Here is a 23,648-nt window from a genome sequence, read left to right as displayed (position 1 = left end):
CTCCTGATGCTACCTTGAGCTGATGAGAATGAACTGCCTCATTTCCTCCAAAACCACAGGAAAATATTCTACATGAAGAAAAAGAGAAAACCAGCAGCTTAATCTTTATTCACAGAAAGAGAATATATATATATGTATCTTTCATATTCTCAGGATGGAGATCTAATCAGGGAATGGGTGGGATGCAGCTCTAAACCCTTTGTCAAGCAGAAAGCAAGATACATATTTTACATATATATACACACATACAGCTATCAACCTTCAGAGGTTAATACAGAGCAACAATATCCTGAAGTCCTACTGGCAGAAACATGTTACCTGTATTATCAAGTTAATGACAATATTTACAACTTGGATTAAAGCTTTCCAAAGACTGCAGCCAAAAGTGCAGCCTGCAGAAGGCACCTGACTTGTAACCAGCTCTACTCAACTACTTCATAACTGTTGTAAAGGGGAAAACAGAAATTTGATGGCACCACCTTGGGAACATGGAGAGTTGTCACGTAATGAGCATACACCAAATGCTGACTGGGCAGCATTTATACTACCAATAAAAAGGAATCAAATGCATGCAAATTGCAGACAGTTTGCTTGCCAAACAGCCTGTCCTGCAGCACCCACCCCTCATCCCAAACCCCTTACACTCCCCAGGACTGCAGTATCAGGCCACCATGCTTCAGTCCATTCCTGTTTAAGAAGTGGAAATCCATTGTTTAAGCTTCAAATTCAGGTACAACTTCATTTTTTACTGAATAATAATACTAGTAATAACAATAATAATGGCCTGAAAGAGACTAATCAAAGAAGCTAGTACTCCTGATGGACTGTCAGCACATTGATGTGTTTCTGCAGCATAATGCCACATTCTCTTACCTAGAAGCTTTTACTTTCTTTTCAATAACTACAGCTGCAGAAGGCTGCAGTGATATTAATTTGTGATATTAAAATGTTTCAGTTCCTTTTTTTTTCAGATTGAGCTATTAAGAGCAGTAAACCAGTACTTCTGGATTGAATAGCATTAATGAATGTCAAAACAATACAGAAAATATCTGTAAAATGAGCGTATAATTATCTGCTGCTAATGCGCGGTCATTATCAGAACTCATTCACTGTGGACTTCTTAAAATATGGGAGGAAGAGAGAATAGGGAATAAACTGGGAAAAGTGAGGCAAACCTTAGAGTGTATTCTCAGCATCACCCATAAACCTACCAATTTAGGCTGGGGGAAAAGAAACAGCCAGCAGAGCAACAAAGGTGGTTCTACCCTGACATTTTGGGAACCTATTGCCCAAAAGAAGTGAGAATAAAGTGAACCACTGCCTCCCACAGTGCCCTAACTGGTATACTGGTAGGGAGCACACTGAGACACATTTATGATCCCATTTTGTGCATGAGAACTAGTCCATACAACCAGGACTATGCTGCTGCAGCTTGAACTGCAAGTGCTGCTGCTGGAACAGTTTTGGCAATAGGCTTATCATCAGCCCTAAGAGAACTGTGCTATCCAAACAAGCGTATGTTTGCTCCCATTCTGGGAATAGTTCTTTCATTTCCTCTTCCCTCTTTCCATCTCTTCATCCGCCTAAGGATAAAGCTTTTAATCTTCTGCGCTGCCACCAGTGTTTTGTCTCAAACACTTCTGCAAAATTATGAGCCCCCAAATCAAGACTCACATGAATGATTATACAAATTATACCATAAAAAGGAAAACCCATCTTCAGAGACCAGCTTTTGTAGCAAGTTATTTCCTCGATTACAGTTGCCTTCCATAAAGGACTCAAAATGTTATTCTGGAACTAAACTGAGGTAGAAGTGGACTGCTACAGCATATACTCTGATTGGAGTGGGTTCTAAATGAAACATTAGACAAGCAGTAACAAAATGATGAGTTTTATCAGAAGGAGAAGGACAACAAATGTACATTATTACCTTTTAAAAGAAGCTCCATGCATATATTGCTGGGTTTGCATTTAGATGAGGCAGCTGGGGAGAGATCATATTTAAGGTATAGATTTTTCTTTCTATGATTTATATTGATTGAGCTTAGTCAGATGAAATCTACAGGAGCAGCTATTTTGAGCTGGGCCTGCAAAGGTATTATTTTGGTTTGGAGAGCTTGTTTAGATTCATCTTGCTGCAAAAATAACATTTTGACAAGTGCTACTGGTACCAACGAGGGCTGAATTGATTAATACGTGCGAGTTATTTTGGCAAGAAGACTGACGTGGGCAAGTGATGACCCAATCCAGTTTTCCACCTGCAGGAATAACTGCAGCCTGCTGAGAAGGGCCCTCCGGAATGCTGTTGGAGCCACCTTCCAGCACAGACATGACCCGAAGGCTTGGTGCAAAGGGTGCAGAGCAGCTTTGCCTCTGTGGGGTTCATACCCCAGGTTGTATCTCCCAGTTGGTCGCACAGTTGCTTGGAGACAGTTGCTGCGTTACAAGTCAATGAGCGCTGTGTAGAACAGCACTACAGGCACAGATCTGTTATACTCCGTCAAGATGAGCTCTTGTACTTAGTGACTGCCCAGGGCTTTCTCTCCTCACTCTTGCAGATTAAGACATTTAGGTAGTTCAGAGAGGATGGTTAGGATTTTTCTGCCCTTACTGACGTATTTTTTAATCCATATTTAATATGGAATTAAAAAGTTCTCACACACCTTTCAAACCTGCACTGATGATGTCTCAGCATTGAATTTGGTCCACAGCATCTATCTAGTGTATACATTTTTCTAGGTTATACCAAAAGATGTAGAAGTTGTCATTTGGGCAGCCTGATCTCATTGAAGATGTCCCCGCCCTTGCAGAGTGGTTGGACCAGATGACCTTTGAAGGTTCCTTTCAACCCAAACTACTCTATGAATCTATACAAGACATGAGAAATATTTCATGCCTTTGCTCAATAAATTAAAGGCATGTTTGACAAATTATCAATTGAATTTGGTTGCTTAATGTTAGGATATAAAAATATTTCTCTTATGAATACAGCACATATCAGAACTACCTGATGTAAAACATGAAGAACCTAATTTACTGCCACTCCTTCTGTCATCATAGACTTTCTGTCCCCTTGTAGCTGGTAACGTGGTCACATTTCTGCCATGTTTTGCAGTTTGCATGCATGTATTTCAAGTCAACTGTGAAATATAGCCAGAAATCCATTTAAAGAACAGAAAACAAATCAAACTAAAAGTGACCAGCCTTCAGTTTTGTTCAGAGCTTGAAAACAGATGGATCTTGAGCAGCTGGCCACTGGAATTTCACAGCCACTTGTCACAGTTCAGTTGTTAGAATCACAGAATGAGTGATGCTGGAAGAGACCTTTGGAGGTTTACGGTCCAAACCCCTGCTCAAGCAGGGCCATTTAAAGCCAGCTTTGGAATATCCATCCCCAAAGATGGAGACTCCTTTGACCTGCTGGCAGTACTTTGCCTCATGCAGTCCAGGATACTGTTTGCCTTCCCTGCAGCAACAGCACATTGCTGGCTCATGTTCAACTTGGTGTCAACCAGGACCCCAGGTTGCAAAGGGGGTCTCTATTGCAAAGCCCCCAGCATGTCATTCCTCCCCAGGTGCAGGTCCCTTTGACATACTCAACAGAGGTATCTAACCTATTTCAGTTACTTATGGTTATCATAGAATCATAGAAGAGTTTGGGTTGGAAAGGACCTTAAGATCATCCACTTCCAACCCCCCTGCCATGGGCAGGGACACCTCACACTAAACCATATCAGCCAAGGCTCTGTCCAGCCTGGCACTGAACACAGCCAGGGATGGAGCATTCACAACTTCCCTGGGCAGCCTATCCCAGTGCCTCATCACCCTCACAGTAAAGAACTTCTTCCTTATATCCAGTCTAAACTTCCCTTATTTAAGTTTGAGCCTGTTACCCCTTATCCTGTCACTACAGTTCCTAATGAATAGTCCTTCACCAGCATCCCTGTAGGCCCCCTTCAGATACTGGAAGGCTGCTATGAGGTCTCCACGCAGCCTTCTCTTCTCCAGGCTGAACAGCCCCAACTTTCTCAGCCTGTCTTCATACAGGAGGTGCTCCAGTCCCTGATCATCCTCGTGGCCTCCTCTGGACTTGTTCCAACAGTTCCATGTCCTCTTTATCATAGAGATCAGACCGTGACTGGCAGATAACACACAGGACTTCCAGGATACCTATAGCCTTCTGGAGTAAAGGACAGAAGCTGAGCAGGCTACCCTAGGGCATGGAAAATGTGCTAGACACCTGCATTTAGTCAACTGAATAGTACCTGGTGAAGCCCATATGTAAACCAGCCCTACTAAAATTACTGTTCACACCCAGCATGAAGTGAGACTGGAGCTCCCACCTGCACAAGGACTGGGCTCTACATTGCCTGTTCAGAAGATATAAAGGAGGAAGCAGCCTGAAGGTGTAATTATGCAAGTGAACACAGACACGAGTGAGAAGGTATGCTTTCCTGACTAAACCTGATAGGTTTTCATGCAATCAGACACTGATTTAGGTACCATCAGAATCACAGAATGCCAGGTTGGAAAGGACATCAAGGATTATGTGGTCCAACCTTCCCAGTCAAAGCAGGACCGAGACTAGATGTCCCATCATGGTGTCCAGCCAAAGTGCTCACTAACTGGTACCTGAGCTACTGACAAACACTGTGAGGTACCCACACAACATCCTAGGGGGTTCTGTTGAAACACAGAAAGTGATTTTTGGAAGGCATCCTTTCTTTTCTGCCAAGACAAGATGCATTTGGTGAGACAATTAATATGAGCTGCTTTATTTCCCTCTTCTTCAAGGGAAAAAGGCTTAGAGAAATAATACAGAGCCACAACAAGACCAAACCATATCGAGTTTCTAAACCTTTTGCAGGACCATCCCAACTAAGTTAAGGAGATCTGCATCAGGAATTTCTCTACCCTCTAAGGCTGAAGCCACAGCCACCCAGCATGCTGGGTGTGTTGATGATCACTAAAAGCAGATGAAATCACCAGCTCATCTCCTTTTATCATGAGGGGAAGGAGAGTAAGACAGGCTTCCTGGAAACTGTTACTCTGGATAGACACTAATCCACCCTGCCCTTTGTGTGTCTAGTATGCCACAAGGCACTGACAGAACACAAACCTCTGGGGTCCCAAGAAGCAAAAGGATGTGCTGGGCAGCAGTGGGTCAGGCAAAGTAGTCTCAATTCCTTGTGCATCCTTAAACTCCTTTATGAGTGGCCTTTACAAAGAGCTAAACCTGGCAATGTATGTTGGCTAAGATGGCTAAAAACCAACTTTTTCTATGATTTAGTATTCTCTAAATTATTCTAACAATGCTCAGAAATCCTGTTAGATCCTAAGGTAAGCTCCGAATGCTACACTGTCTTTGTATTATGCCTAAATCTGGTAATTTGTGTGCAGACCTCACAGTACAGTTCACAGCACAGAACCCTCTCAAACTCCACTCCTTTTTCTTATATTTGGACTATTATCCATTTATGTCTCCCCTTTATTTCCTTTATGTTAGAGGTCATTTATATCCTTTATGCTAGAGGTCATTTTCTCTTAGTACACTATAGTCTGGTCTTTATGCATGTCTGAATATCCAAATCAAAGCTGAAAGAGCCAAGGTAGTTATCTGCCTAACCACCAGCTCCTTCCAGACAGATGATTTCCCTTTATACATGCTATTTTAACTCTTGGAGGTTCATCTTTTTTCCTTTTAACCACATTTCTAGTGATTCTAATCTTTGTGACATTAGCATGAGCTCTCCAGCAGTGGCAACAAGCTTCCTAAATCAGTTCTCAGGGTTATTTCTACATCTCTAAGACCAATGACACCTTTGTTATGTCCCATTCCTCTGCTAACAGGGAAGAACAACAGGTACTGTATCTCCCTGGAAATCTTTTATCTGCGTTATCTTTAGAGTATCGCCTTGTCTTGATGATTTGTTACTGTTCATTTTGTCAGTCAGTTATGAAACCTTTCTCTGGTGCCTCTGAAACCAGACATGGCTCCTCAGGGTAAGCTTATGCTTAAATTGATCTAGCAGTAAACTGCTGTTCCTGTGGTTGTGCCCACAGTCCAGAGGCTTTCCAGGTGGTTCACGTGGTTAAAGCTGGCTGCTGACCTTCTGCTTTTGATTTCTTTCACTTTTCAGCCAGACTCACAAACTATTGCTTGTGGAACCCAAGGGGGAAGGTGGGAGCCTGCACATCAGAGCACAGGTACGGTACAGGACCAACAGGCCAGACCATGTCTGACCCAAGCTAAATGCAAAATTGCACCACTGGTCTTTATATTCAGTGTCCTGAGGAAGCAGCTGTATCCCAGGTTCCTCCATAGTTAATTCCACAGCTAACAATTCACTGAGATTTTCATGCTCCCTTGTAAAAGTCCATCATCATTCCAGTCTGCTGACCTCTGGCAGACCTTCCTGCTTCTGCTACAAGTGAAAGGAAAAGTCTGTCATAACATATTATGCCTTTAGCTAGTTCTTCTTCAAGATCTATTTTAGTAAAGCATACTACAGACTTAGCTCTTCAGGCTTTCATTTCTTTTCTCTCTTCTTTCTTCATGTTTCCAATTTTGAAGTAAGACTTCCTCATTCTAAATGACATTGTTTCAAAGCCTTTTAACTGTGCTGCCTTTTTGGTGGCTGCATTCCTAATAAATAAAAACCTGGAAAGAGAGGAAAAGCTGGCAGGCCTCTCTTGCTCTGAAAGGTGTCTAAGGCAGGCCAGCCTGTATGGAAGGATGATAAATTACCAGTTCCCAAGCAAATGAAAAGACTTCAATAGTATTACTGAAGTTTAGTTGAATTCAGAAGAATGTCTGAGTGCTTGTACTTCAACCTAACTATAATTTTGTGCACCAGATACTATTCTTTTGCTCAGCAAGAACGGAACTGCTAAACGTTTCACCCTTAAGCCTGTTGTAGCAAGGGGTAGTCTGCAAAACACTGTATTACTCTTTCTCCACAGTGATCAATCGACATAAAGTGTATCCAGGCAGCTCCTTGGGCAGCAACCCAGGACCATTCTGAGAGGTCTCAGGAGCTGGCCTACATCTCTCACTAAACTGGTGAGGCAGCTGATCCCCTGTGAAGCCAGTTCTTTACAGAACTATTTCATTTTCTAGTTTCTTCATTACTCTTCTGCAGACCAAAGACCACTTAGAGGTAAAGAGCCCCGTTCTGTTTCAGGGAGAGTAAACTAGTACCCATTCAGAGAAATTTATCCAAAAGACCATTGATGGAATTAGTGTATTTTAGTGACAGACTGAGTCACAAATGCATGATTCCCAAACCGCTCATTTATTAGGTCATATAACAGTGAAAGGATTTGATCATAACATTATAACACAGCTGTTTTATTTCACATGGGGAATGAGTCCAAGCATTTGATAATTACACTGCCTCAATTAGTGGCAACTCGAGAACTAGTGAAGTGCTATTGTTTGCTCCAGGCAGGAAGCCCAGGGAAGCTCATTCCCAACTCTGAGGACGTGCAGTCTGCTGGGCTGATGGGAACATGCAGTGTGTGGTTGCAGCATGACTACAACGCGTACCTTCCTGTCCCACACTGAATACAGTCAGTGGCGGCTCAGCTTAAAACTAACATCTTCCAGTAAAAGGGGGAAGAAGGCAGGCATAGGAGGAAGGCACTAACCTTAGCAAAGAAAAGCAGCAAAGATTATCTCACAGGGTTGGCTGGGCCTGTGTAGAGATCTCCAAGAATCTCTGATGAAGACTCATAATGTGATAAAGCTGATTAGCAGTGTGAGTAAAATCAATGTGTTTGTGGTCTTCCTGGTTATTTTTTTTCCTGGAATTTTTTCACCTGTGTTCATTTCCCTGTTTACTCCTGATATCCTTTCTTTCTCCTGCCTTTATTGAAATACACTTGTCTTATCCTTAAGGCAGTGACATGCTGTCAATATTTTAATAACACTACCATAACTCAACTATCCCTAGCCACCAGCTCTCAGTATAGGAGCAGTCACCTCTCATGATTTGGAAATCACTCCATGGAGAAGGCAGGTAGGTTGGTTCATGCAAGGAAAAGCCTGCAGTGCTCTGTTATATTGCTACTGCAAATCTTTCACTTCGAGAAGAGAGACAAGAGCGGAGAAAGGCTGTCAGCATTAACACAGTGGTTGCCATTCATATTTGACCTTGGCAGGGAAACAGAACAGGGAAAAGAAAGAACCACACATTAACTTTTCAAACTGATGGAAAAATATGTAGGAGAATCACTGCATCTTCCTTTTTCATACTATCACCTCCTTAGAAAGTTCATCCATATCCACCTTTCTATTTAGGCTTCCTAACACACCCATCTCCACATTTTGAGGGCCACAGAGGAGGAGAGAAGGGGTGAGCAGGGGAGGCTCCAAAGCATGCTCTGCTCCACAAAATCCTACTCAGGTTGGGTAAGGTATAAAGGAGTTAATGTTATTATTATTATTATTCCTCACCACTTGGCATTACTCAGAAACATTCCGGCATCCTGCCATAAAACATGAACAGCCTGAAGAGATGGATACATATGGTAGCTGAGGCAGATGCATCCAGCCCATGCTACCACTAGTAATGCTGAGAGAAAAGGGATCTGTCTGGACTGCACGTCTCTGGGAGCCTCAACCACACAAGAAATGTGACAGCCCTTCTCACAGGGAGTTGGGACTGCGTAGTTGGACTCTCATATTTTACTACCAGCTCTGTGAATTTGGGATCTGCAGCCTAATTTTGACAATAAGCTAAGGCACACAAGTTGGGTATCTCTGTTTGAACTACAGGGTTATCTATAGTAACTGATAAAAGAATCAGATGGTACAAGTTGGCATTAGCAGTAAGATGACAAGACATGGGAGGATGCGAGTATGGATTCTACAGACAATCAGTGCTTTTATCTTTGTAAGAAATCCTTTGAAAATGAGGAATTTAGATAATAAAAATTAGGCAGTGCTGGATTTATGCTCTTTTCCACATATAAACAGTGTGTTACAAGCCTTATGACATATTTTACTGTTGATAATCCTTAAGTGATTCAGAGCCTTGACATACAGCCATAAATCTGACAATGTTCCAATGGTTAATCTTCCAAAACATGCACTGCCACTGGCTTTCTATTAGTATTCATGCAGAAACACATGGACTGGATTTATCCAGCCCAACTTCTGTGCTTGCCTGAAGTGTCTTTGGAGCATTTTTGTCCCTAATCTGGAACAAGAGGCCCTCACTTAAAGCCCAGCTGCACTCTGGAATCCTTAAGAGAGAAATCTTGTCTATGAAGCCACAGTTTTCTGTTTTGAATCGAAATTACCTGTTTTATTTTGACTTGGTAGCTCTTAGCAATGAAGGCTGGTTCAAAACACACCTTCCAAAACCTTCTTCGAGTCCTGAGCAGCCTTTCTTTAGTATTTATTGATTCCTGAAACAAGTGAGCATGCATTTTCTACATTACCTACCTTTAATAAATCCTGCATTTTAAGTGAGTTCTGGATCTAAGCATATCCCCTTCCTTCTTCATCCACCCCTAACATCCTAAAAACCCAACAGAGCCATTCAGTCAAGCTGCTAATTTGCATATAGAAAGTTAATCCTCAGATTGATACCTCCAAGCTTTATTCTGCATCACAAAATAAATCACAGCCTGTTAAACCATCGGATCCAAATGTCTCAGTACACTGAAAACATAAAATCATAAACAGCACTCCCCAATTTTCTTGTTCTCTCTCCACTTCGTTCAATTTTGGGGATTACATTTAGAAGTTTGTAGGGTTTTTTTCCTGATACTTTTTTTTTCTCTTTAGCAAAAAGACTGACAAACAGAGAAGTATCCTGAGGTTACATTTTAAGCTATTTTTGGTCTCTTGCCTTTCTGACAGTAGTTCATCCCTTGGTGGATCCCACTCAAAATCAGAGTACAACACTTGAAGTTTAATTTATGGAAGATGAGTAGAAGGCAGGAAGACATCGCTGCATCTTATAAAACCTCATTAATACAGATTATGTATATTGAAGGCATCTAATAAAATCAAACCCTTCTTGAGCTTGGAACAGAAGGGGCTTGCAGGGACCAGGAGGATCCACTGGTAGTAGGTTTGTTGAGCCTACTTTAGGTTTTAGTCAGCCCTGCAGATGTATTCAAGTTCCTCATAGAATCATAGAACAGTTTAGCTTGGAAAGAACTCTAAGATCATCTAATTCCAACCCTCCTCCATAGGCAGGGACATCTCACACTAGGCCATGTTGCCACTCATAAAGCAAACACACAATTCTGCAGGTGGTGCAGACTAAATATTCCGTTCTATCTTTTGGATACCAAAGCCTAGACAGGAAGGAACTACGTAACTACAGGGCAAGCTGGGGTTTGAAGTTGGTTCCTTCCAGCTTTACAGCAGCATGTAGAAGATAAGATAAACCTTCGAAGCATCTCACTGTTTGCAATGAGCAGCATCAGGGCCTGATAGGCAATACTTTCACGTCTGTAATTGTAATGGGGCAGTTCTTGGAGCACACTTCATTGCGAGGCAGTTCTCTGTATGCCCAGGAGAGAACAATCATCAAAGTGAATCAAAACTAATTAAAATAATCATTCAAAAGAGACACTTCTTCCAATGATGATATTACAGAACAATAAAAGAAGGTGTTATGCTAACATGGCGTGTTTTATGGCAGGCAGTGATTCTCTGGTCAGAACCCTAAGGACAAGAAATCAAAGTCCAAAGGGGGCAAGAAACTGTTCCATAGATACAAAAAATGATCAAATTTAAATACAGAAGGAAAAACCAAACCTTACACAAAAAACCCAACATACCACTGATGTTTTCTAGCAAGACCTTTTGAGGACAGAAATGCCCCACAGCTGCCAAAGCAGCCAATATGAGAACTGGCCACTAACAGTAACAGACTCAAAAGTGTGTCTGAAAGAAATAAAGCATAATACAGAGCCATTGCTCAGTGTCAGCTCAAAATAGAAACACGGTTCAGCATTAGGTTAAGTACTATATCAAGTACTCTCTGTTGCCAGGGCCCAACAAAAACAGGATTTAATAAAAGACAGTTATGAGATCGAAATAAAAAGTTGAGACCCAGATACCTACGTATTTTTTCCTTAGATTTATAACCAGTATATTTAAAGATGAAAATTAGAGGTTTTCTTTTGAAATGAGTATCATTTTCATAAGGTAATGACAGAAAAAATCTGGGGACCTTAAAATAATGACAAAATCATGCACACGAAGATGCAAGAATTAGAAGTTTAAAAGCAGGCAGCCCTGGGAATGAGCAGAAGGTGATTCATGGCACCCAAACGTGCCTCTGAAAACTCGGTGCCTTCCAAAAGTGTGAAAAATAGTCCCACCTCAGTTACTGGAGAAGTGTGTAAAATCCAAACTGTATTCATCAACTTGGAATGAATATTCTGGCTGTATTCTTCAGTTCTGGGCCCCTCACTACAAGAGAGACATTAAGGTGCTAGAGTGGGGCCAGAGAAGAGCAATGAAGCTGGTGCTGTGTGATGTTGCAAGTGTGATGGGAAACAGCTAAGGGACCTGGGGGGTTCAGTCTGGAGAAGAGAAGGCTCAGGGGGGACCTACAAGTGACTGACAGGAGGATGGAGCCAGGAGGGGCTGGGCTCTGCTCCCAAGGAACAAGGGATGGGACAAGAGGAAACGGCCTCAAGCTGCACCAGGGGAGGTTTAGATGGAGCTGAGGAACAATTCCTGCCCCAGAGGGTGCTCAGGCATTGGAACAGGCTGCCCAGGGCAGGGCTGGAGTCACCATCCCTGCAAGCGTTCACACACTGCGTAGACGAGGCCTCAGTGCCATGGGTTAGTGGTGGCCTTGGCAGTGCTGGAGAATGGTTGGACTTGATGGTCTTAAAGGTCTTTTCCAACCCGGCTGATTCTGTGATAGGCCAGACATTTTAAACAAAGCTGCTCCTACACGTTAGCTCAATCTCTGTACCTCAGAGTAACCTAAGCAATGCAGTGATGGAGCAAACTGACTGAGAGCTGCAACTCAGCTCGGTATTTTAGTGAAAAAATAATAAATAATAAAAGAAATCAACCCCAAACCCTACCCTGCATTAGCAAATGCTTAAATAACCTAAACCTCAGTTACTATGTGCAGTTTAACTGCAGTTACACACCTTTCTGAGGTAAGACTATATTAACTTCAGAAGCGACTGCTATGGATTGAAGTTTACTCTCTCTTTTCCAATCCCCATTTTCTAAAGCAGAGCCATGTGTGAATACACATCATGCTGATTGAATGACAGCACAAATTTCCTTCACCTTCTTATACATCAGCTGGTTAAACTCAGACTGGCTTCTCCAACAGTTTAAACTCCAGTATATAACACCTTTTACTGTGAGAAAGCAATCAAAAACCACGCTCTGATTCCGTTCTGCTGACTCAGCTTCAGAAGTGGTAACCCTGCAAGTGAGTTCACTTTAATTCTAGTATATTCCTTTATCCAGCTTTATATACCTCTCTCCTGTGAATAAACAGCATTTTCTAAACCACGGGTTTGCACAATAACACCCATTTGAAAGTCAATATTTAGCATGGGATCATGGAGCCACCAAAAGCTGTCATCATGTCACCGATCGGGTGTTTATTGTGAGTTACTGTGTTGAAAGCTCTCTGGTGGATAATTGCTCACAGCAGCATCAGTTTTGCATCTAGGATCATCAGTAAACAAAATCAAAATTCAACAACTGTTCTACCTCACTGCAACAAAAGGTCTTTGGAAAAAAGAAAACAGAAAAACCATTACATTGGATTAATGACATTCATTTGTACAGGAAAAGCAGCAAAACACGGTATATAAAACCACTTAAAAGATCAAATATTTCTTCATAAACAGAGAGGCAAGCTGATGTTTAAATAGTAATCTGGCAATTAGAGATGGGTTATGAAGGAAGCATTTCACTCACTATAAATTCCTCTGTCATGACAGAAAGCCAACAGCAGTCTCGTTTGCAAAAGGTATCCTTGATGAGTTTTACAGCAGTGTAACATACTGTACCAGTTCATGTTCTTTATGTTCCAAAGCCTTGCTGTTTTCCACTGCTGAACATATGAAATTATCAACTACATAAACAGAGATGGAAATATCTATCCAAACAGCCCTTCTTTTCCAGTGACAGTCACCATTAACATTAATGCATTTTAATCTACAGGAAAGTACTCTAGTTTTCATTTCAATCCCCCTTGAAGAAGGAAATAAAAGTCAGTGCCTAAATTACAACATGTAAGGTATGAGATTAGGTTCATTTGAATAGTTCGTAGAGGATCCAGTCCCATATGCACCCATCAGAGTATTTACCCATCTTGGCATAGCTTTGAAACCCATGTTTCCACTTCCAGTAAACCAAACACCAAACACTCAGATAGACAAGGCAAATATACTTAACACAGAAAGCTGGAACTCTGTCTCACAGAACTCTAAAATCATAGAATCATGGAAGGGTTTGGGTTGGAAAGGACCTTAAAGCTCATCCAGTTCCAACCCCTGCCATGAGCAGGGACACCTTCCACTAGAGCAGCTTGTTCCAAGCCCCTGTGTCCAACCTGGCCTTGAACACTGCCAGGGATGGGGCAGCCACAGCTTCTCTGGGCACCCTGTGCCAGCGCCTCAGCACCCTCAGAGAACTTCTTCCTAACATCAATCTAAATCTCCCCTGACAGCTTAAGGCCATTCCCTGTTGTCCTGTCTCTACAGGCTCTTGTAAAAAGCCCCCCTCCAGCTTTCTTCTTGGCCCCCTTAGGCACTGGGAGCACTCCTAAGGTCTCCCCAGAGTGTTCTCTTCTCCAGGCTCAATAAATCAAAGTCTTTTAGCCTGTCTTCATAGGAGAGGTGCTTTTGGCCTCCTCTGGACTCACTCTAACAGGTCCATGCCCTTATACTGCAAGGTATCCTGTCTACTTTGTAAGGATATTGTATTGTAGGTTTTAAAATGGCAGCAGGAGCCCATTATACGTTATTGGCTACCAGGTAAGACATGGGCAGTTTCTTTATCTTAGAGCTGCCAAGGAGAAGCTCTATCTCAATACTGAAGTTCTAACACTATTACAGGTGGAAGAAGACCTATCTAGAGAAAACTACCTCAATTCATATGCTGTGTAACCAATCACAACAGATCACAGCAATTCACCTTTGGGAGACCCAACGGGACAACTTCAAGCACCCAGAGGTGGGCCCATACTGTAAGACAGAAGCAAAAGGCCTAAAGAACTGAACAGCACTTCTGAAGAGGTTTGCATGGGATAGGGACAAGAAACAGAAGAAAAATAGCAGACAAATGAGACTTGGGGATGAATAATCCTTGTTTGTGATCCTTGGAAAATAGGTGCCTACATCATTCCCAACTCTGAGTAACAACCAGTTTGTTAGGTGGATGCTTGATTTTTCTATTGAAGTATCTCAAACAGATTCTAAAATGACACAGGGAATTACGGGAACCAAATAGCTACTCACAGTCAAAACACATCTTAAAATCAATTTGCAATCTGTATGGGTTTTGTCAAAGCCAGCTCCGTTAATAGGCACAGTCAATAAGGCATATTTAGATACAAAAAACAGACCAGAAACTTTCAGAAAGGCTTACAATAACTGTTTTGCTGGTCATTCAATACCAGTCCTCTCTTCAATTCAGCAGTTAAAGTGAGTCATAATAACCCCCCGTGTAAATAAATATATCAAATGCACTGTGAACAACTTCCAAGCCTGCCAACAATGACTGTAGCCTCACACAAACCTATCCAGTGCTGAAAAGCCAAGGCAGAGGTTGAGCCCATTAAAACCAACCACAGTTGTTCGAAGAACACTTCTAAAAGATGGAACTGCAGTAATACTAGAGAGATTTATATTGTGAATTAAAAAAAGGAGTCTTTGATTATACAGCTTGTATTTCTTTAACAGAAAATACAACACAGTTAGTGCAGGACTTTGGTTCCTGCCTTGTGGTCTGGCTTTTTAGAGTACAAAGCATGAGCTTCACAATCCCTCGCCTATTTTAGCATGTGGGCTGGCATCAGATACATTTAAGATTACAACATTTTGTTATATGGAATCAGTGAAAGTCCAAGCAGTCCTTATAAAAAGGCTTTTCTGCCATCTTTCATGGCAATTCCTTAGCAACTATTAAACTCATAAATCATGGGTATTTCATGGTGAAGCTTATCTCCTCATGGACTTACTCTGCCCAGGGTTTTCATGATTCCCTCTTAACTTCCTTTATTCTAGTAAGTACCTAAACAACCATTATAATTGCCCAGAATCAACCGTTTTTGCTCCAGGTTGTAAATAAACTCTTCCATGACGACTTCTTTATGTACTTACATGCTTCTAAATTCTCAGCAGCAAATAAAGATACATTTAGCTCCCTCTTTTATCCTATCACCCATTTATTTACTCATTCTTGGAAAACTCCATTAACCATTTGATGTATTTGCTTGGACAATTTTAAGTGCTCTGGTCAGCTAAGCCTTCAAAGACCTTCAAGTCCATCCATGCAGCACTCCATGAGAGTTGCCACTTGCCATGAAGACTATCCAGGAGTCCCTCTATTGAAAACTCACAGGCAAAAACTCTCACCATAGAGAAATAATGTTGGGGTTTTTAACAAGTGAAAACTTTGTACCAAAAGCTGAGGAGAAGCAGAAATCCAGCTCCCTAAATTACTGCCAGAACATATGAAGCAAAAATGAAGTAATAGAGATAAAGGTTTATTATTCTCTATGGTTACATACAAGACTCTCTGAATAGATTCGTATCAGTCTTACAATAGGATATAAAACGTTATTTCTAATCTGATTGATTTAAAGTATACTTCAATTTCCTTTTTTTAGATAAATTTGCTGAGTCCCACAGTCACATGTCATAGGAATTGCTTCGAATGCAGCAGAACAAAACAAGGCAGGGATTCCTTGGAAAGCCACCTTCTGTCATCACCTTTTCCCTCCCTGGTCTCCTACATAAGCTGAACAGTAACTTTGGAGGAGCACAGCAGCATCTGAGTGGGATGAGCACCTGTTTACTGTGATACCTCCAACACTGAATGTTCCCATCTATTAAATTCAGCAAGCTTTTCACTAGTTCATTTATCAAACCTTGTTGCTTTGTGTGCCCTGTTTATGAACACCTCTATTTTCTGTTATAGACCCCCATACTGTTTGTGAATGCCCTAACTGTGTCATCATGTAAGGACCCAAATTAGGGGTAAGTCAAAAGCCTGTGATTTTTCCTTGCATCTACAGTAATAGCAGGATAAGAAAAAGAAGCCTTCTCCTGCTTTAATCAGTAATCAAATCTGAGCCCACAGCCACTCTCCTATAGGAGACACATACTAGAAACTGAACACACAAGAAATAAGAATTCAAGAAATGCAGAGCTTCAGCTAGAGCTGAAAATTCAGAAGTTCTGAATTTCCCTACATGAAGAGTGCTTCTGCAGTTCCAGCATCCATACAAAGCAGTGGGGAGCCTCTCCTGTAAACCCCATGAAGTGATTTATCTAACACCTCTGAAATGTCTAAACCACTTTAGGAATCCCATTCCACAGTATGGGTTAAAACCTACCAAGAGAACTAAATGAATGGAGTACTTGGTCAGCTGTAAAGCTTTCATTTGCCTTTTCACATTTGGAGATGATACCAAAGATGTGTTTGCATAGTGTTTGACCATGATTAAGCTATTTATTGAAAACCCAAGAAAGTTTGGGTGTGGAGGAGCAAGGGCTTTGAAGGGAAGGTGATCACCAGTTGTCAAGCAACTTTCCTTTTAACCTGTGGACAAGATTGTGGTTCATAAAGAACAACCAGAAGGTGAGTTCAGCTTTTCAGCATCACACGAACTGACTGACAGTCTCAGAATCATACAAAGAAAACTAGTGATAAAGACATTAAAAACCTATGTACACACATACGCAACTCCATATTATAGCATTCCTCCTGCTTGTAAGTTGCTTAAACCTCCCCCAAAAAAGGAAAAGGAAGAATTCCAGGTAGCAGATTAGTTCTGCTGCAGCACTCCACAACAGGAATCTGGCAGTTAACTCTGCACCATTTCTAACAACTCTTCTGTTTCCCTTCACCTGTAATTTTGCAGGTTTGTAGCAACATCCCACAATTCAAAGAAACTGTGTTTTCTCCCCCAAAATACCAGGCACAAGTACAGCTTTTCATATAGCTCCATTCCAGCAAGCAGGTTTCCATAGTATCAAGAGACTAAAAAAAGCTAACAGGCTTCAGAGAAATTAATTTTAATATAATGTTTTCTGGAAATCTTCAAACTATACCTTAAAACCAGCATTTACTTTTATGGTGTTATTAGTCTTAATACCCAATCTCAATAGCTAACAGCTGGAAACGGAAGAGTTATATTATCTTGTATTATCTGAACAGAGGACAGACAGACTTCTGCAAGAGTGAAGATCATCCATGGCTCTGCATGAAACACTGGATAGCCAAGATGGCTGGATGCCACTGGAGGGCTTCTAGGTGGCCAAGAACTGTCTGTTTATAGTAAGCAGCTTATCTTTAAGCAAATTTGCTGGGTTTTAGAGGATTTTGTAGTAGGATGTAATTTACATGTATAAATACATATTTATGTAGTAGGAAATATTGGTTTTCATATTCACAGGAAGTCAAACAGGTCCCTATGGACAGTCCCACACACAGTCCTGTGAGCTTAGGCAGGATCCCTCAGCACAGAAATGCTGGCAAAACCACTGTGGCATTTAGGTCAGACTGCCATAAAACATAATGGAGAACTGCATGGACACAGAGCTAACTGACTGCTGCTGCCATCACCATCAAATTCCTTCCTTATCCTCCTCTCAAAGGAGCATGTAAATCAGTGCTCAGTATCAAACAGGTACTTGTGACAGTTCTGGGAAACCAGATAAATAACCATTTTCTCCTGCAGCTTGGGAATACAAGTCCTGTGTACACCTCACATTGAATCAAGACTAAAGGCAAACACTTCCCATTTTGCTCACAGCCTGGTTTTGTGTTTGACAACAGCAAAGTGATTCCATTTTTGTCTGCTTTTCAGTTTTATTTTAAAGCATATTATTTGCTTAGGTGAGAATATCCAAGCTCTTGTAAGAACCAAGTTCTTTTTTGTTTGCCCATTTCCATCTATGCCGAGAGGTAACAGTCTTATTAATGTATTTTTAGAACTAAACAAGATTGGTCCATCTTTTTTATGATCACACAGAGCACATTTGGAATCCCATCACTTCCTACAGCTCGGAGCCTGCATTTAAGCAGATAAAAAGAACAATCCAAAATAGTTGTCATTTTCCTACAGCGCTTTTGTGCAGATCCAAAGCAGTTTGAAGGCACAATAATTTCATTCAGCTGCCATCATCCACTAAAAACAGAAATTAAGAAGAAAAAATAAAACCCATACCCAAGCCCTCACTGAAAGTGGAAAGAAAGCAAAATACTTCTCCATCAAGTGAAAAGTTAATCTCTTTGGTCAGAGACTGTGCAGATACGCCAGAGTGTCCCCCTTCCAGGAGAACACTGTCCCACCAGAAGCTCCATTTCTCTAATACATCTGTAGCTACACCTAAGCAGAAGAGCTTACAAACCAAAACAGGAAGAAAGTTTCCTTTGGGCTTTGATAACTCTCATTTTAAGAAGTCAGGGGTATGCTTGGGCTCAATAGGCATCATTTATAGATCATAGAATCATAGAATAGTTAGGGTTGGAAAGGACCTTAAGATCATTTAGTACCAAACCCCCTGCCATGGGCAGGGACACCTCACACTAAACCATATCACCCGAGGCTTCATCCAACCTGGTCTTGAACACTTCCAGGGATGGAGCATTCACCACCTCCCTGGGCAACCCATTCCAGTACCTCACCACCCTCACAGTAAAGAATTTCTTCCTTGTATCCAGTCCAAACCTCTGCTGTTTAAGTTTCAACCCGTTACCCCTTTCCTATCACTACAGTCCCTAATGAATAGATGCCACCAAGAGGATGATGACCAAGTGGTAAACAGAAATCATCTTTTTCCTCTAATGGCTGGTTGAATAAAACTAGGTGTCTATTATATAGATGGAAAAATACTAGTGCCCAGTGTAGGTGTGCAAGAGCTGCTGTACCTCAGACTTGCAGGTCAGTGGGAGACTTTTTACCCTTCCAATAACCACATACTTACATACACACACACAACCTTTCAGGACATAATAAATATATACACGTGCTGAGACACTGCAGTACTGTGGCAGTTTTGGTCAATCTCTCTCATCATTAAAACAGGCAAGAGTAGTATTGGTTCAGTTGAGCCAAAACCTAAACTCGATGCTGTCTAGGAACAGCTCAGCTCAGAGTGTGCTGCACTGAGCCCAGCCGTTCTGCTGGACACACGAAGGGGGAAGCTCAGCGCATGGGCAGGAGCCAAATTGGCACCAAATGTGATAATCCATGTTAGTACAAAGACACGAACAAAGCCTCAGTTTATTTGCAAGAGAGAAAAAATATCCTGATTCCCTTGTAGCTGCCTGAAAGAAACATGATTTAGATTTATACGTGGTGGCAGAAGTTAGAGAACCTCAGAGTAGAAACAGGAGAAAACCCAGTTTCAGGGTAACTAATGAAAATTGAGGATGGGAAGTTTTCTCTTTTCTTAAAAGGATTTCAATCAGTAACAGATGGCTTTGTAAAGCCACTAATTCATCCAGCCATTGAATGCAAATGTAAAAAGTAACATTGCTGTGCTTGCTAAAAATACTCCTAATGACTCCTAATACTCCTATAGTTGAAGTTACAGCAATAAGTTAAGAACTTGCTTTGTAAATCAGTTTTAAAGTTTGTAGAAAGTTATTTAGTGGAATAAAACTATGAAAATCTAACCTATTGCTAAATATGCATCTGAAGTTACCTCTGTGTGCATGTCAAAATCCCCATTCCAGTTATTCTAGATGTCTCCCTAAATGCTTATTGCTACTTCCTACATACAGCCAGAGGACGGTGACAACACAATGATAAAATAATGCTGTAATAAAGTGATGTCTATTTTCCACCTATGATGTCTATTTTCCACCTTTAAGTATCACTGCTTAAAGGCATGTTTGATGTAGTAAATTCTACTAGCTTTGGAGGATAAAGAAATACAGGCAGCTATTCTGCAGACCACTTTGCATGTTCTAGTACAAGCACTGACTGAACTGTTCTGCACCAAAGTGATGAGGTTTATTCTATTACTACCTCTGGGTTTAAGCCTCAGATCAAACCTTGAATTGTGCCTTGGTTTTTTTATTAATGGGTAACACACTGGTTTTATCTAGCTTACATTCCAACTGACATGTAAATAAGCAGCTCTGCTGTTCTGAAAACAATAACATTTCCATTTGTCTGGAAAAAGAAGTGATTTTATGGCACAATAATGTAAACTGCAATGCCTCATTTAGAGCAAAATGCATTATTCTGGTAAAATATTGCAGAATTTGTTTCACTCTCTAAGTATTGATATTATAACATTATTGTTTGTTATGAGATATGCCCTGTGGCAGATGAAAACTCCCCATGTACTACATCATACAACACACTCATGAGTATAACAATAATAAGTTAATAATCCACCGGCTTATAATTTATAAGTCTATATCTTACTATACTAAACCAAACCAAAGACTATTCTGAGTTAAAAAACCTGTTCCACTTTAATGGATCTCTTTGTTCAAAGATGGTTATACTTGATTAGGTCATCAAAGGAAATCCCAATAGAAAACACAACCCCAATTTAACATCCTATTTTAAGGCAGCACTCCTGAACAGCAGTAGTTAGTGGTTCCTCAATTTATGCTTCTATTAGTTCAAGTACTACATCTAAACAAAGGTGACAATGGGTTAGGCACATAAAGATTCTTTATAAATAAGGGATTTAGAGTCAGAGCTACTACATTGCTTTGTTGCAAATACCTCAAGTAACAAATCAAATCAGTGTATGGTTCGATTTGTTCTGATTAAGCAGTTTCCAACTCAAAAGTTGTACTATAGATATCCAGTCACTCTGACAAATTACCAGCTACCTCCAATGGCTTCAGAACTGGTGTTACATTAGTGAGGATTATAGATTTCAAAATCCCCTTCTACTGGAAACTGAGAGTTTCAGGTTGGGTAGCACTTGCCCTAATGTGTTGCTTTACTTTTAGTTGATGTTTACTTGAATCTTGATATTTGCCCAATTACAAAGGCAGATAAAACAGTGAAAAATAGCACCTGTGGTAGAGCTATATAATCTCCCGAGATATAACAACCAAATTATAATTGTATTCCATTTCTCAGTGCTTATCCAAGTGAAGAAAATCACATGAATTAGCAACCACTGTAGTGCTTATGAAACCCCACATTCAACGACAGCTGTCTCTGTTTCACCTCTAAAACTACTCATGCGCTTTTCCATATAGTTTTCCTGTGTTCTCTCCAGAAAAGCCATGACATACACTGGAATTCTAACCACAGATTATATGACTGGGTTTGAAGCAAGGAATAAAACCATGTATTGTCAGAAACGTCAATGAAGAGTCTGTGAATGCTATTTCAAGGGGCAAGTTTAAGTTTAATCTTTGAAATCTCATGTTAAAATTCATTGTAGGGGTTGGACAAATCAGTGCAAGCTTGATAAAAACTCAGTCAAATGATACCATGCCAACCCTATTCCAGCTCACATCTGCTCTGTTTACCTGCTCAAGCAAGACATCTTTTCTTCCTTTTCTGCATTGATCTTTTATTTGTTCTGCTCAACACGTGTCATCTTCAACGTACAACTACTTCAGTCCACTCAGTAGCTGACAGTGAAGTCTTATCCCCTTCAGAAGATCCAGACACCAAAATTACACATAAAAAACGATGCTTTCTCTTCAGCTATCCTCGTGATCAGTCCTTCCAAAAGAAAGGATATATCTTCCTGTCAAACCTGCCTTTCCACAGTGAGATCCCCTGTATCTCCATACCCCTGAAGCACCAAACCTCCTCAAGCAAGAACAAAACATCTGCTCTCCCTTGCATTTTGCCCTCTGCCAAACTGGTTTCTCACTTTCCTAAAGCCCGATGCTTGCTGCAAGTGTTATAAATGGGGCTAATTAGGATCCTAGTTGCCCATTAACTCTTTTATTATTCATGTGACATTTATGATAAATGCATTATATTACTTACAAATGGTTGAGGTGGCACTTACACACAGCAGCAGAAACTTCAGAGTCATGGGAGAAATCATTTCACAGTAAGACAGCCTAACTCCACCAGTTATGACAACCACTCACTACAATGTGTAGTACATTTAACTCTCTTTGGTTCAACACAAGAAATAACGTAGCTTGGCATTCCTAGAAGTGCAGGTGAATCACTAATTTCTATTTGAGCACTAGTTATCTTTTGCATCACAGTAAATATCTTCTAAGATGGCTTTCAATAGCCAGTCCTGTGCACTGCACACGTATCTCATAAAGCAGAAAACCCCTGCCTTTCTCCAACAAGTCTACAACCACAGCAAAGTTGTGATTCCTCAGGATCACCGTAGCCTCTTAATTCAGTTGCAGAATTCAGAACAGAATAAGTCTGATGAACATAAATGACACAGAAATGGATTTGATTTGCATGTCACAATTGCTTCTTTCAGAATTAATTACAAATATACTGGACTGTGTAGAGTATGGATTAATGTCCCCATTCAGCAATGCATGGGCATGTTTAACTACTCTTCTAAGCTAAGGCTTGGAGTAAATTGTCTATACAATTAATTCTAATTCTTCTTTCATTTGCCAGCAAACCAGCAGAGCTTTGTGCCAAATCAGTTACCCAGACCCCTTGCATCCCTTTAGAGACCTTTAAAAAATCCATACACGTCGTTATCATCCTGTAATCCTCTCCATTAAATTACACATTATTCACCATCAAATCCATCTGCAAAATCAGCCAGTACAGAATATTCATACTTCCTATTGATGAAAAGCTTAACAAGAAATCAACTTCTAAAAATAAAGCATTGTGTCAAACCCTCACCTAACACCAGTAACTGTAGTTTGAAAGCATCCCTGCACAGAGTCCATAGCAGCATGATTTGTAAGCCGTTGCTTAACAGTTAGCTAAATGCTTACTCTCAAGAAACAGTAAGAAAAATGTACTTAGAAGACCCAGCTAAAAATGCACCTCCATTTACATGAGAAGTCTGCAAAGCCTGTTCTTTCACTTGTCACAATATGAAGAAGCTGTGCAACTATTTAAATTCAATCACCATGGGAGTTCAGTGCACACAACAAATAAAAGCTGCAGATTACATCCCCTCCCAAATGTAAAGACCAGCTCTGCAGAAATAAATGTTGTGGCACCAGTAAACACTTTAACAAAGCACGTATGCACCTGAAGAAGAAAAACTAAAATCAAACCAAAAGCTCTTAGAGACAAGATTTGGTTGATCCATCCTGAAAGGCCTATTTTCAAACAGACAGTTCCACAGAATCACAGCATCACGGTGTTGGTCATGAAAAGGTTGTGGAGGGAAGAGGAGGAAAATCCCAAATCCTGATTTTGTTGCAAACTGCCCAGTAACACCAAAGAGGAGCACCAACTATTGCACCAAATCCTAAAATACCAACCCAAAAGCCTCCAAAACCTAAAACGTGAAGACATTTGTGG

General features: G+C 40.8%; 1 protein-coding gene across 2 annotated transcripts in view; it reads right to left on the bottom strand.

Moving 5' to 3' along the window:
- Window positions 1-23,648, bottom strand: part of SHANK2 (SH3 and multiple ankyrin repeat domains 2) — a 343,309-nt gene that overhangs the window by 117,257 nt on the left and 202,404 nt on the right. The gene's annotated exons all lie outside the window — the stretch shown is intronic.

Source organism: Melopsittacus undulatus, chromosome 4 (genome assembly GCF_012275295.1).
Source record: "Melopsittacus undulatus isolate bMelUnd1 chromosome 4, bMelUnd1.mat.Z, whole genome shotgun sequence".
Classification (NCBI taxonomy): domain Eukaryota; kingdom Metazoa; phylum Chordata; class Aves; order Psittaciformes; family Psittaculidae; genus Melopsittacus; species Melopsittacus undulatus.
The sequence above is the reverse complement of the archived record's forward strand: the minus strand, read 5'-3'. Positions and strand labels throughout refer to the sequence as shown.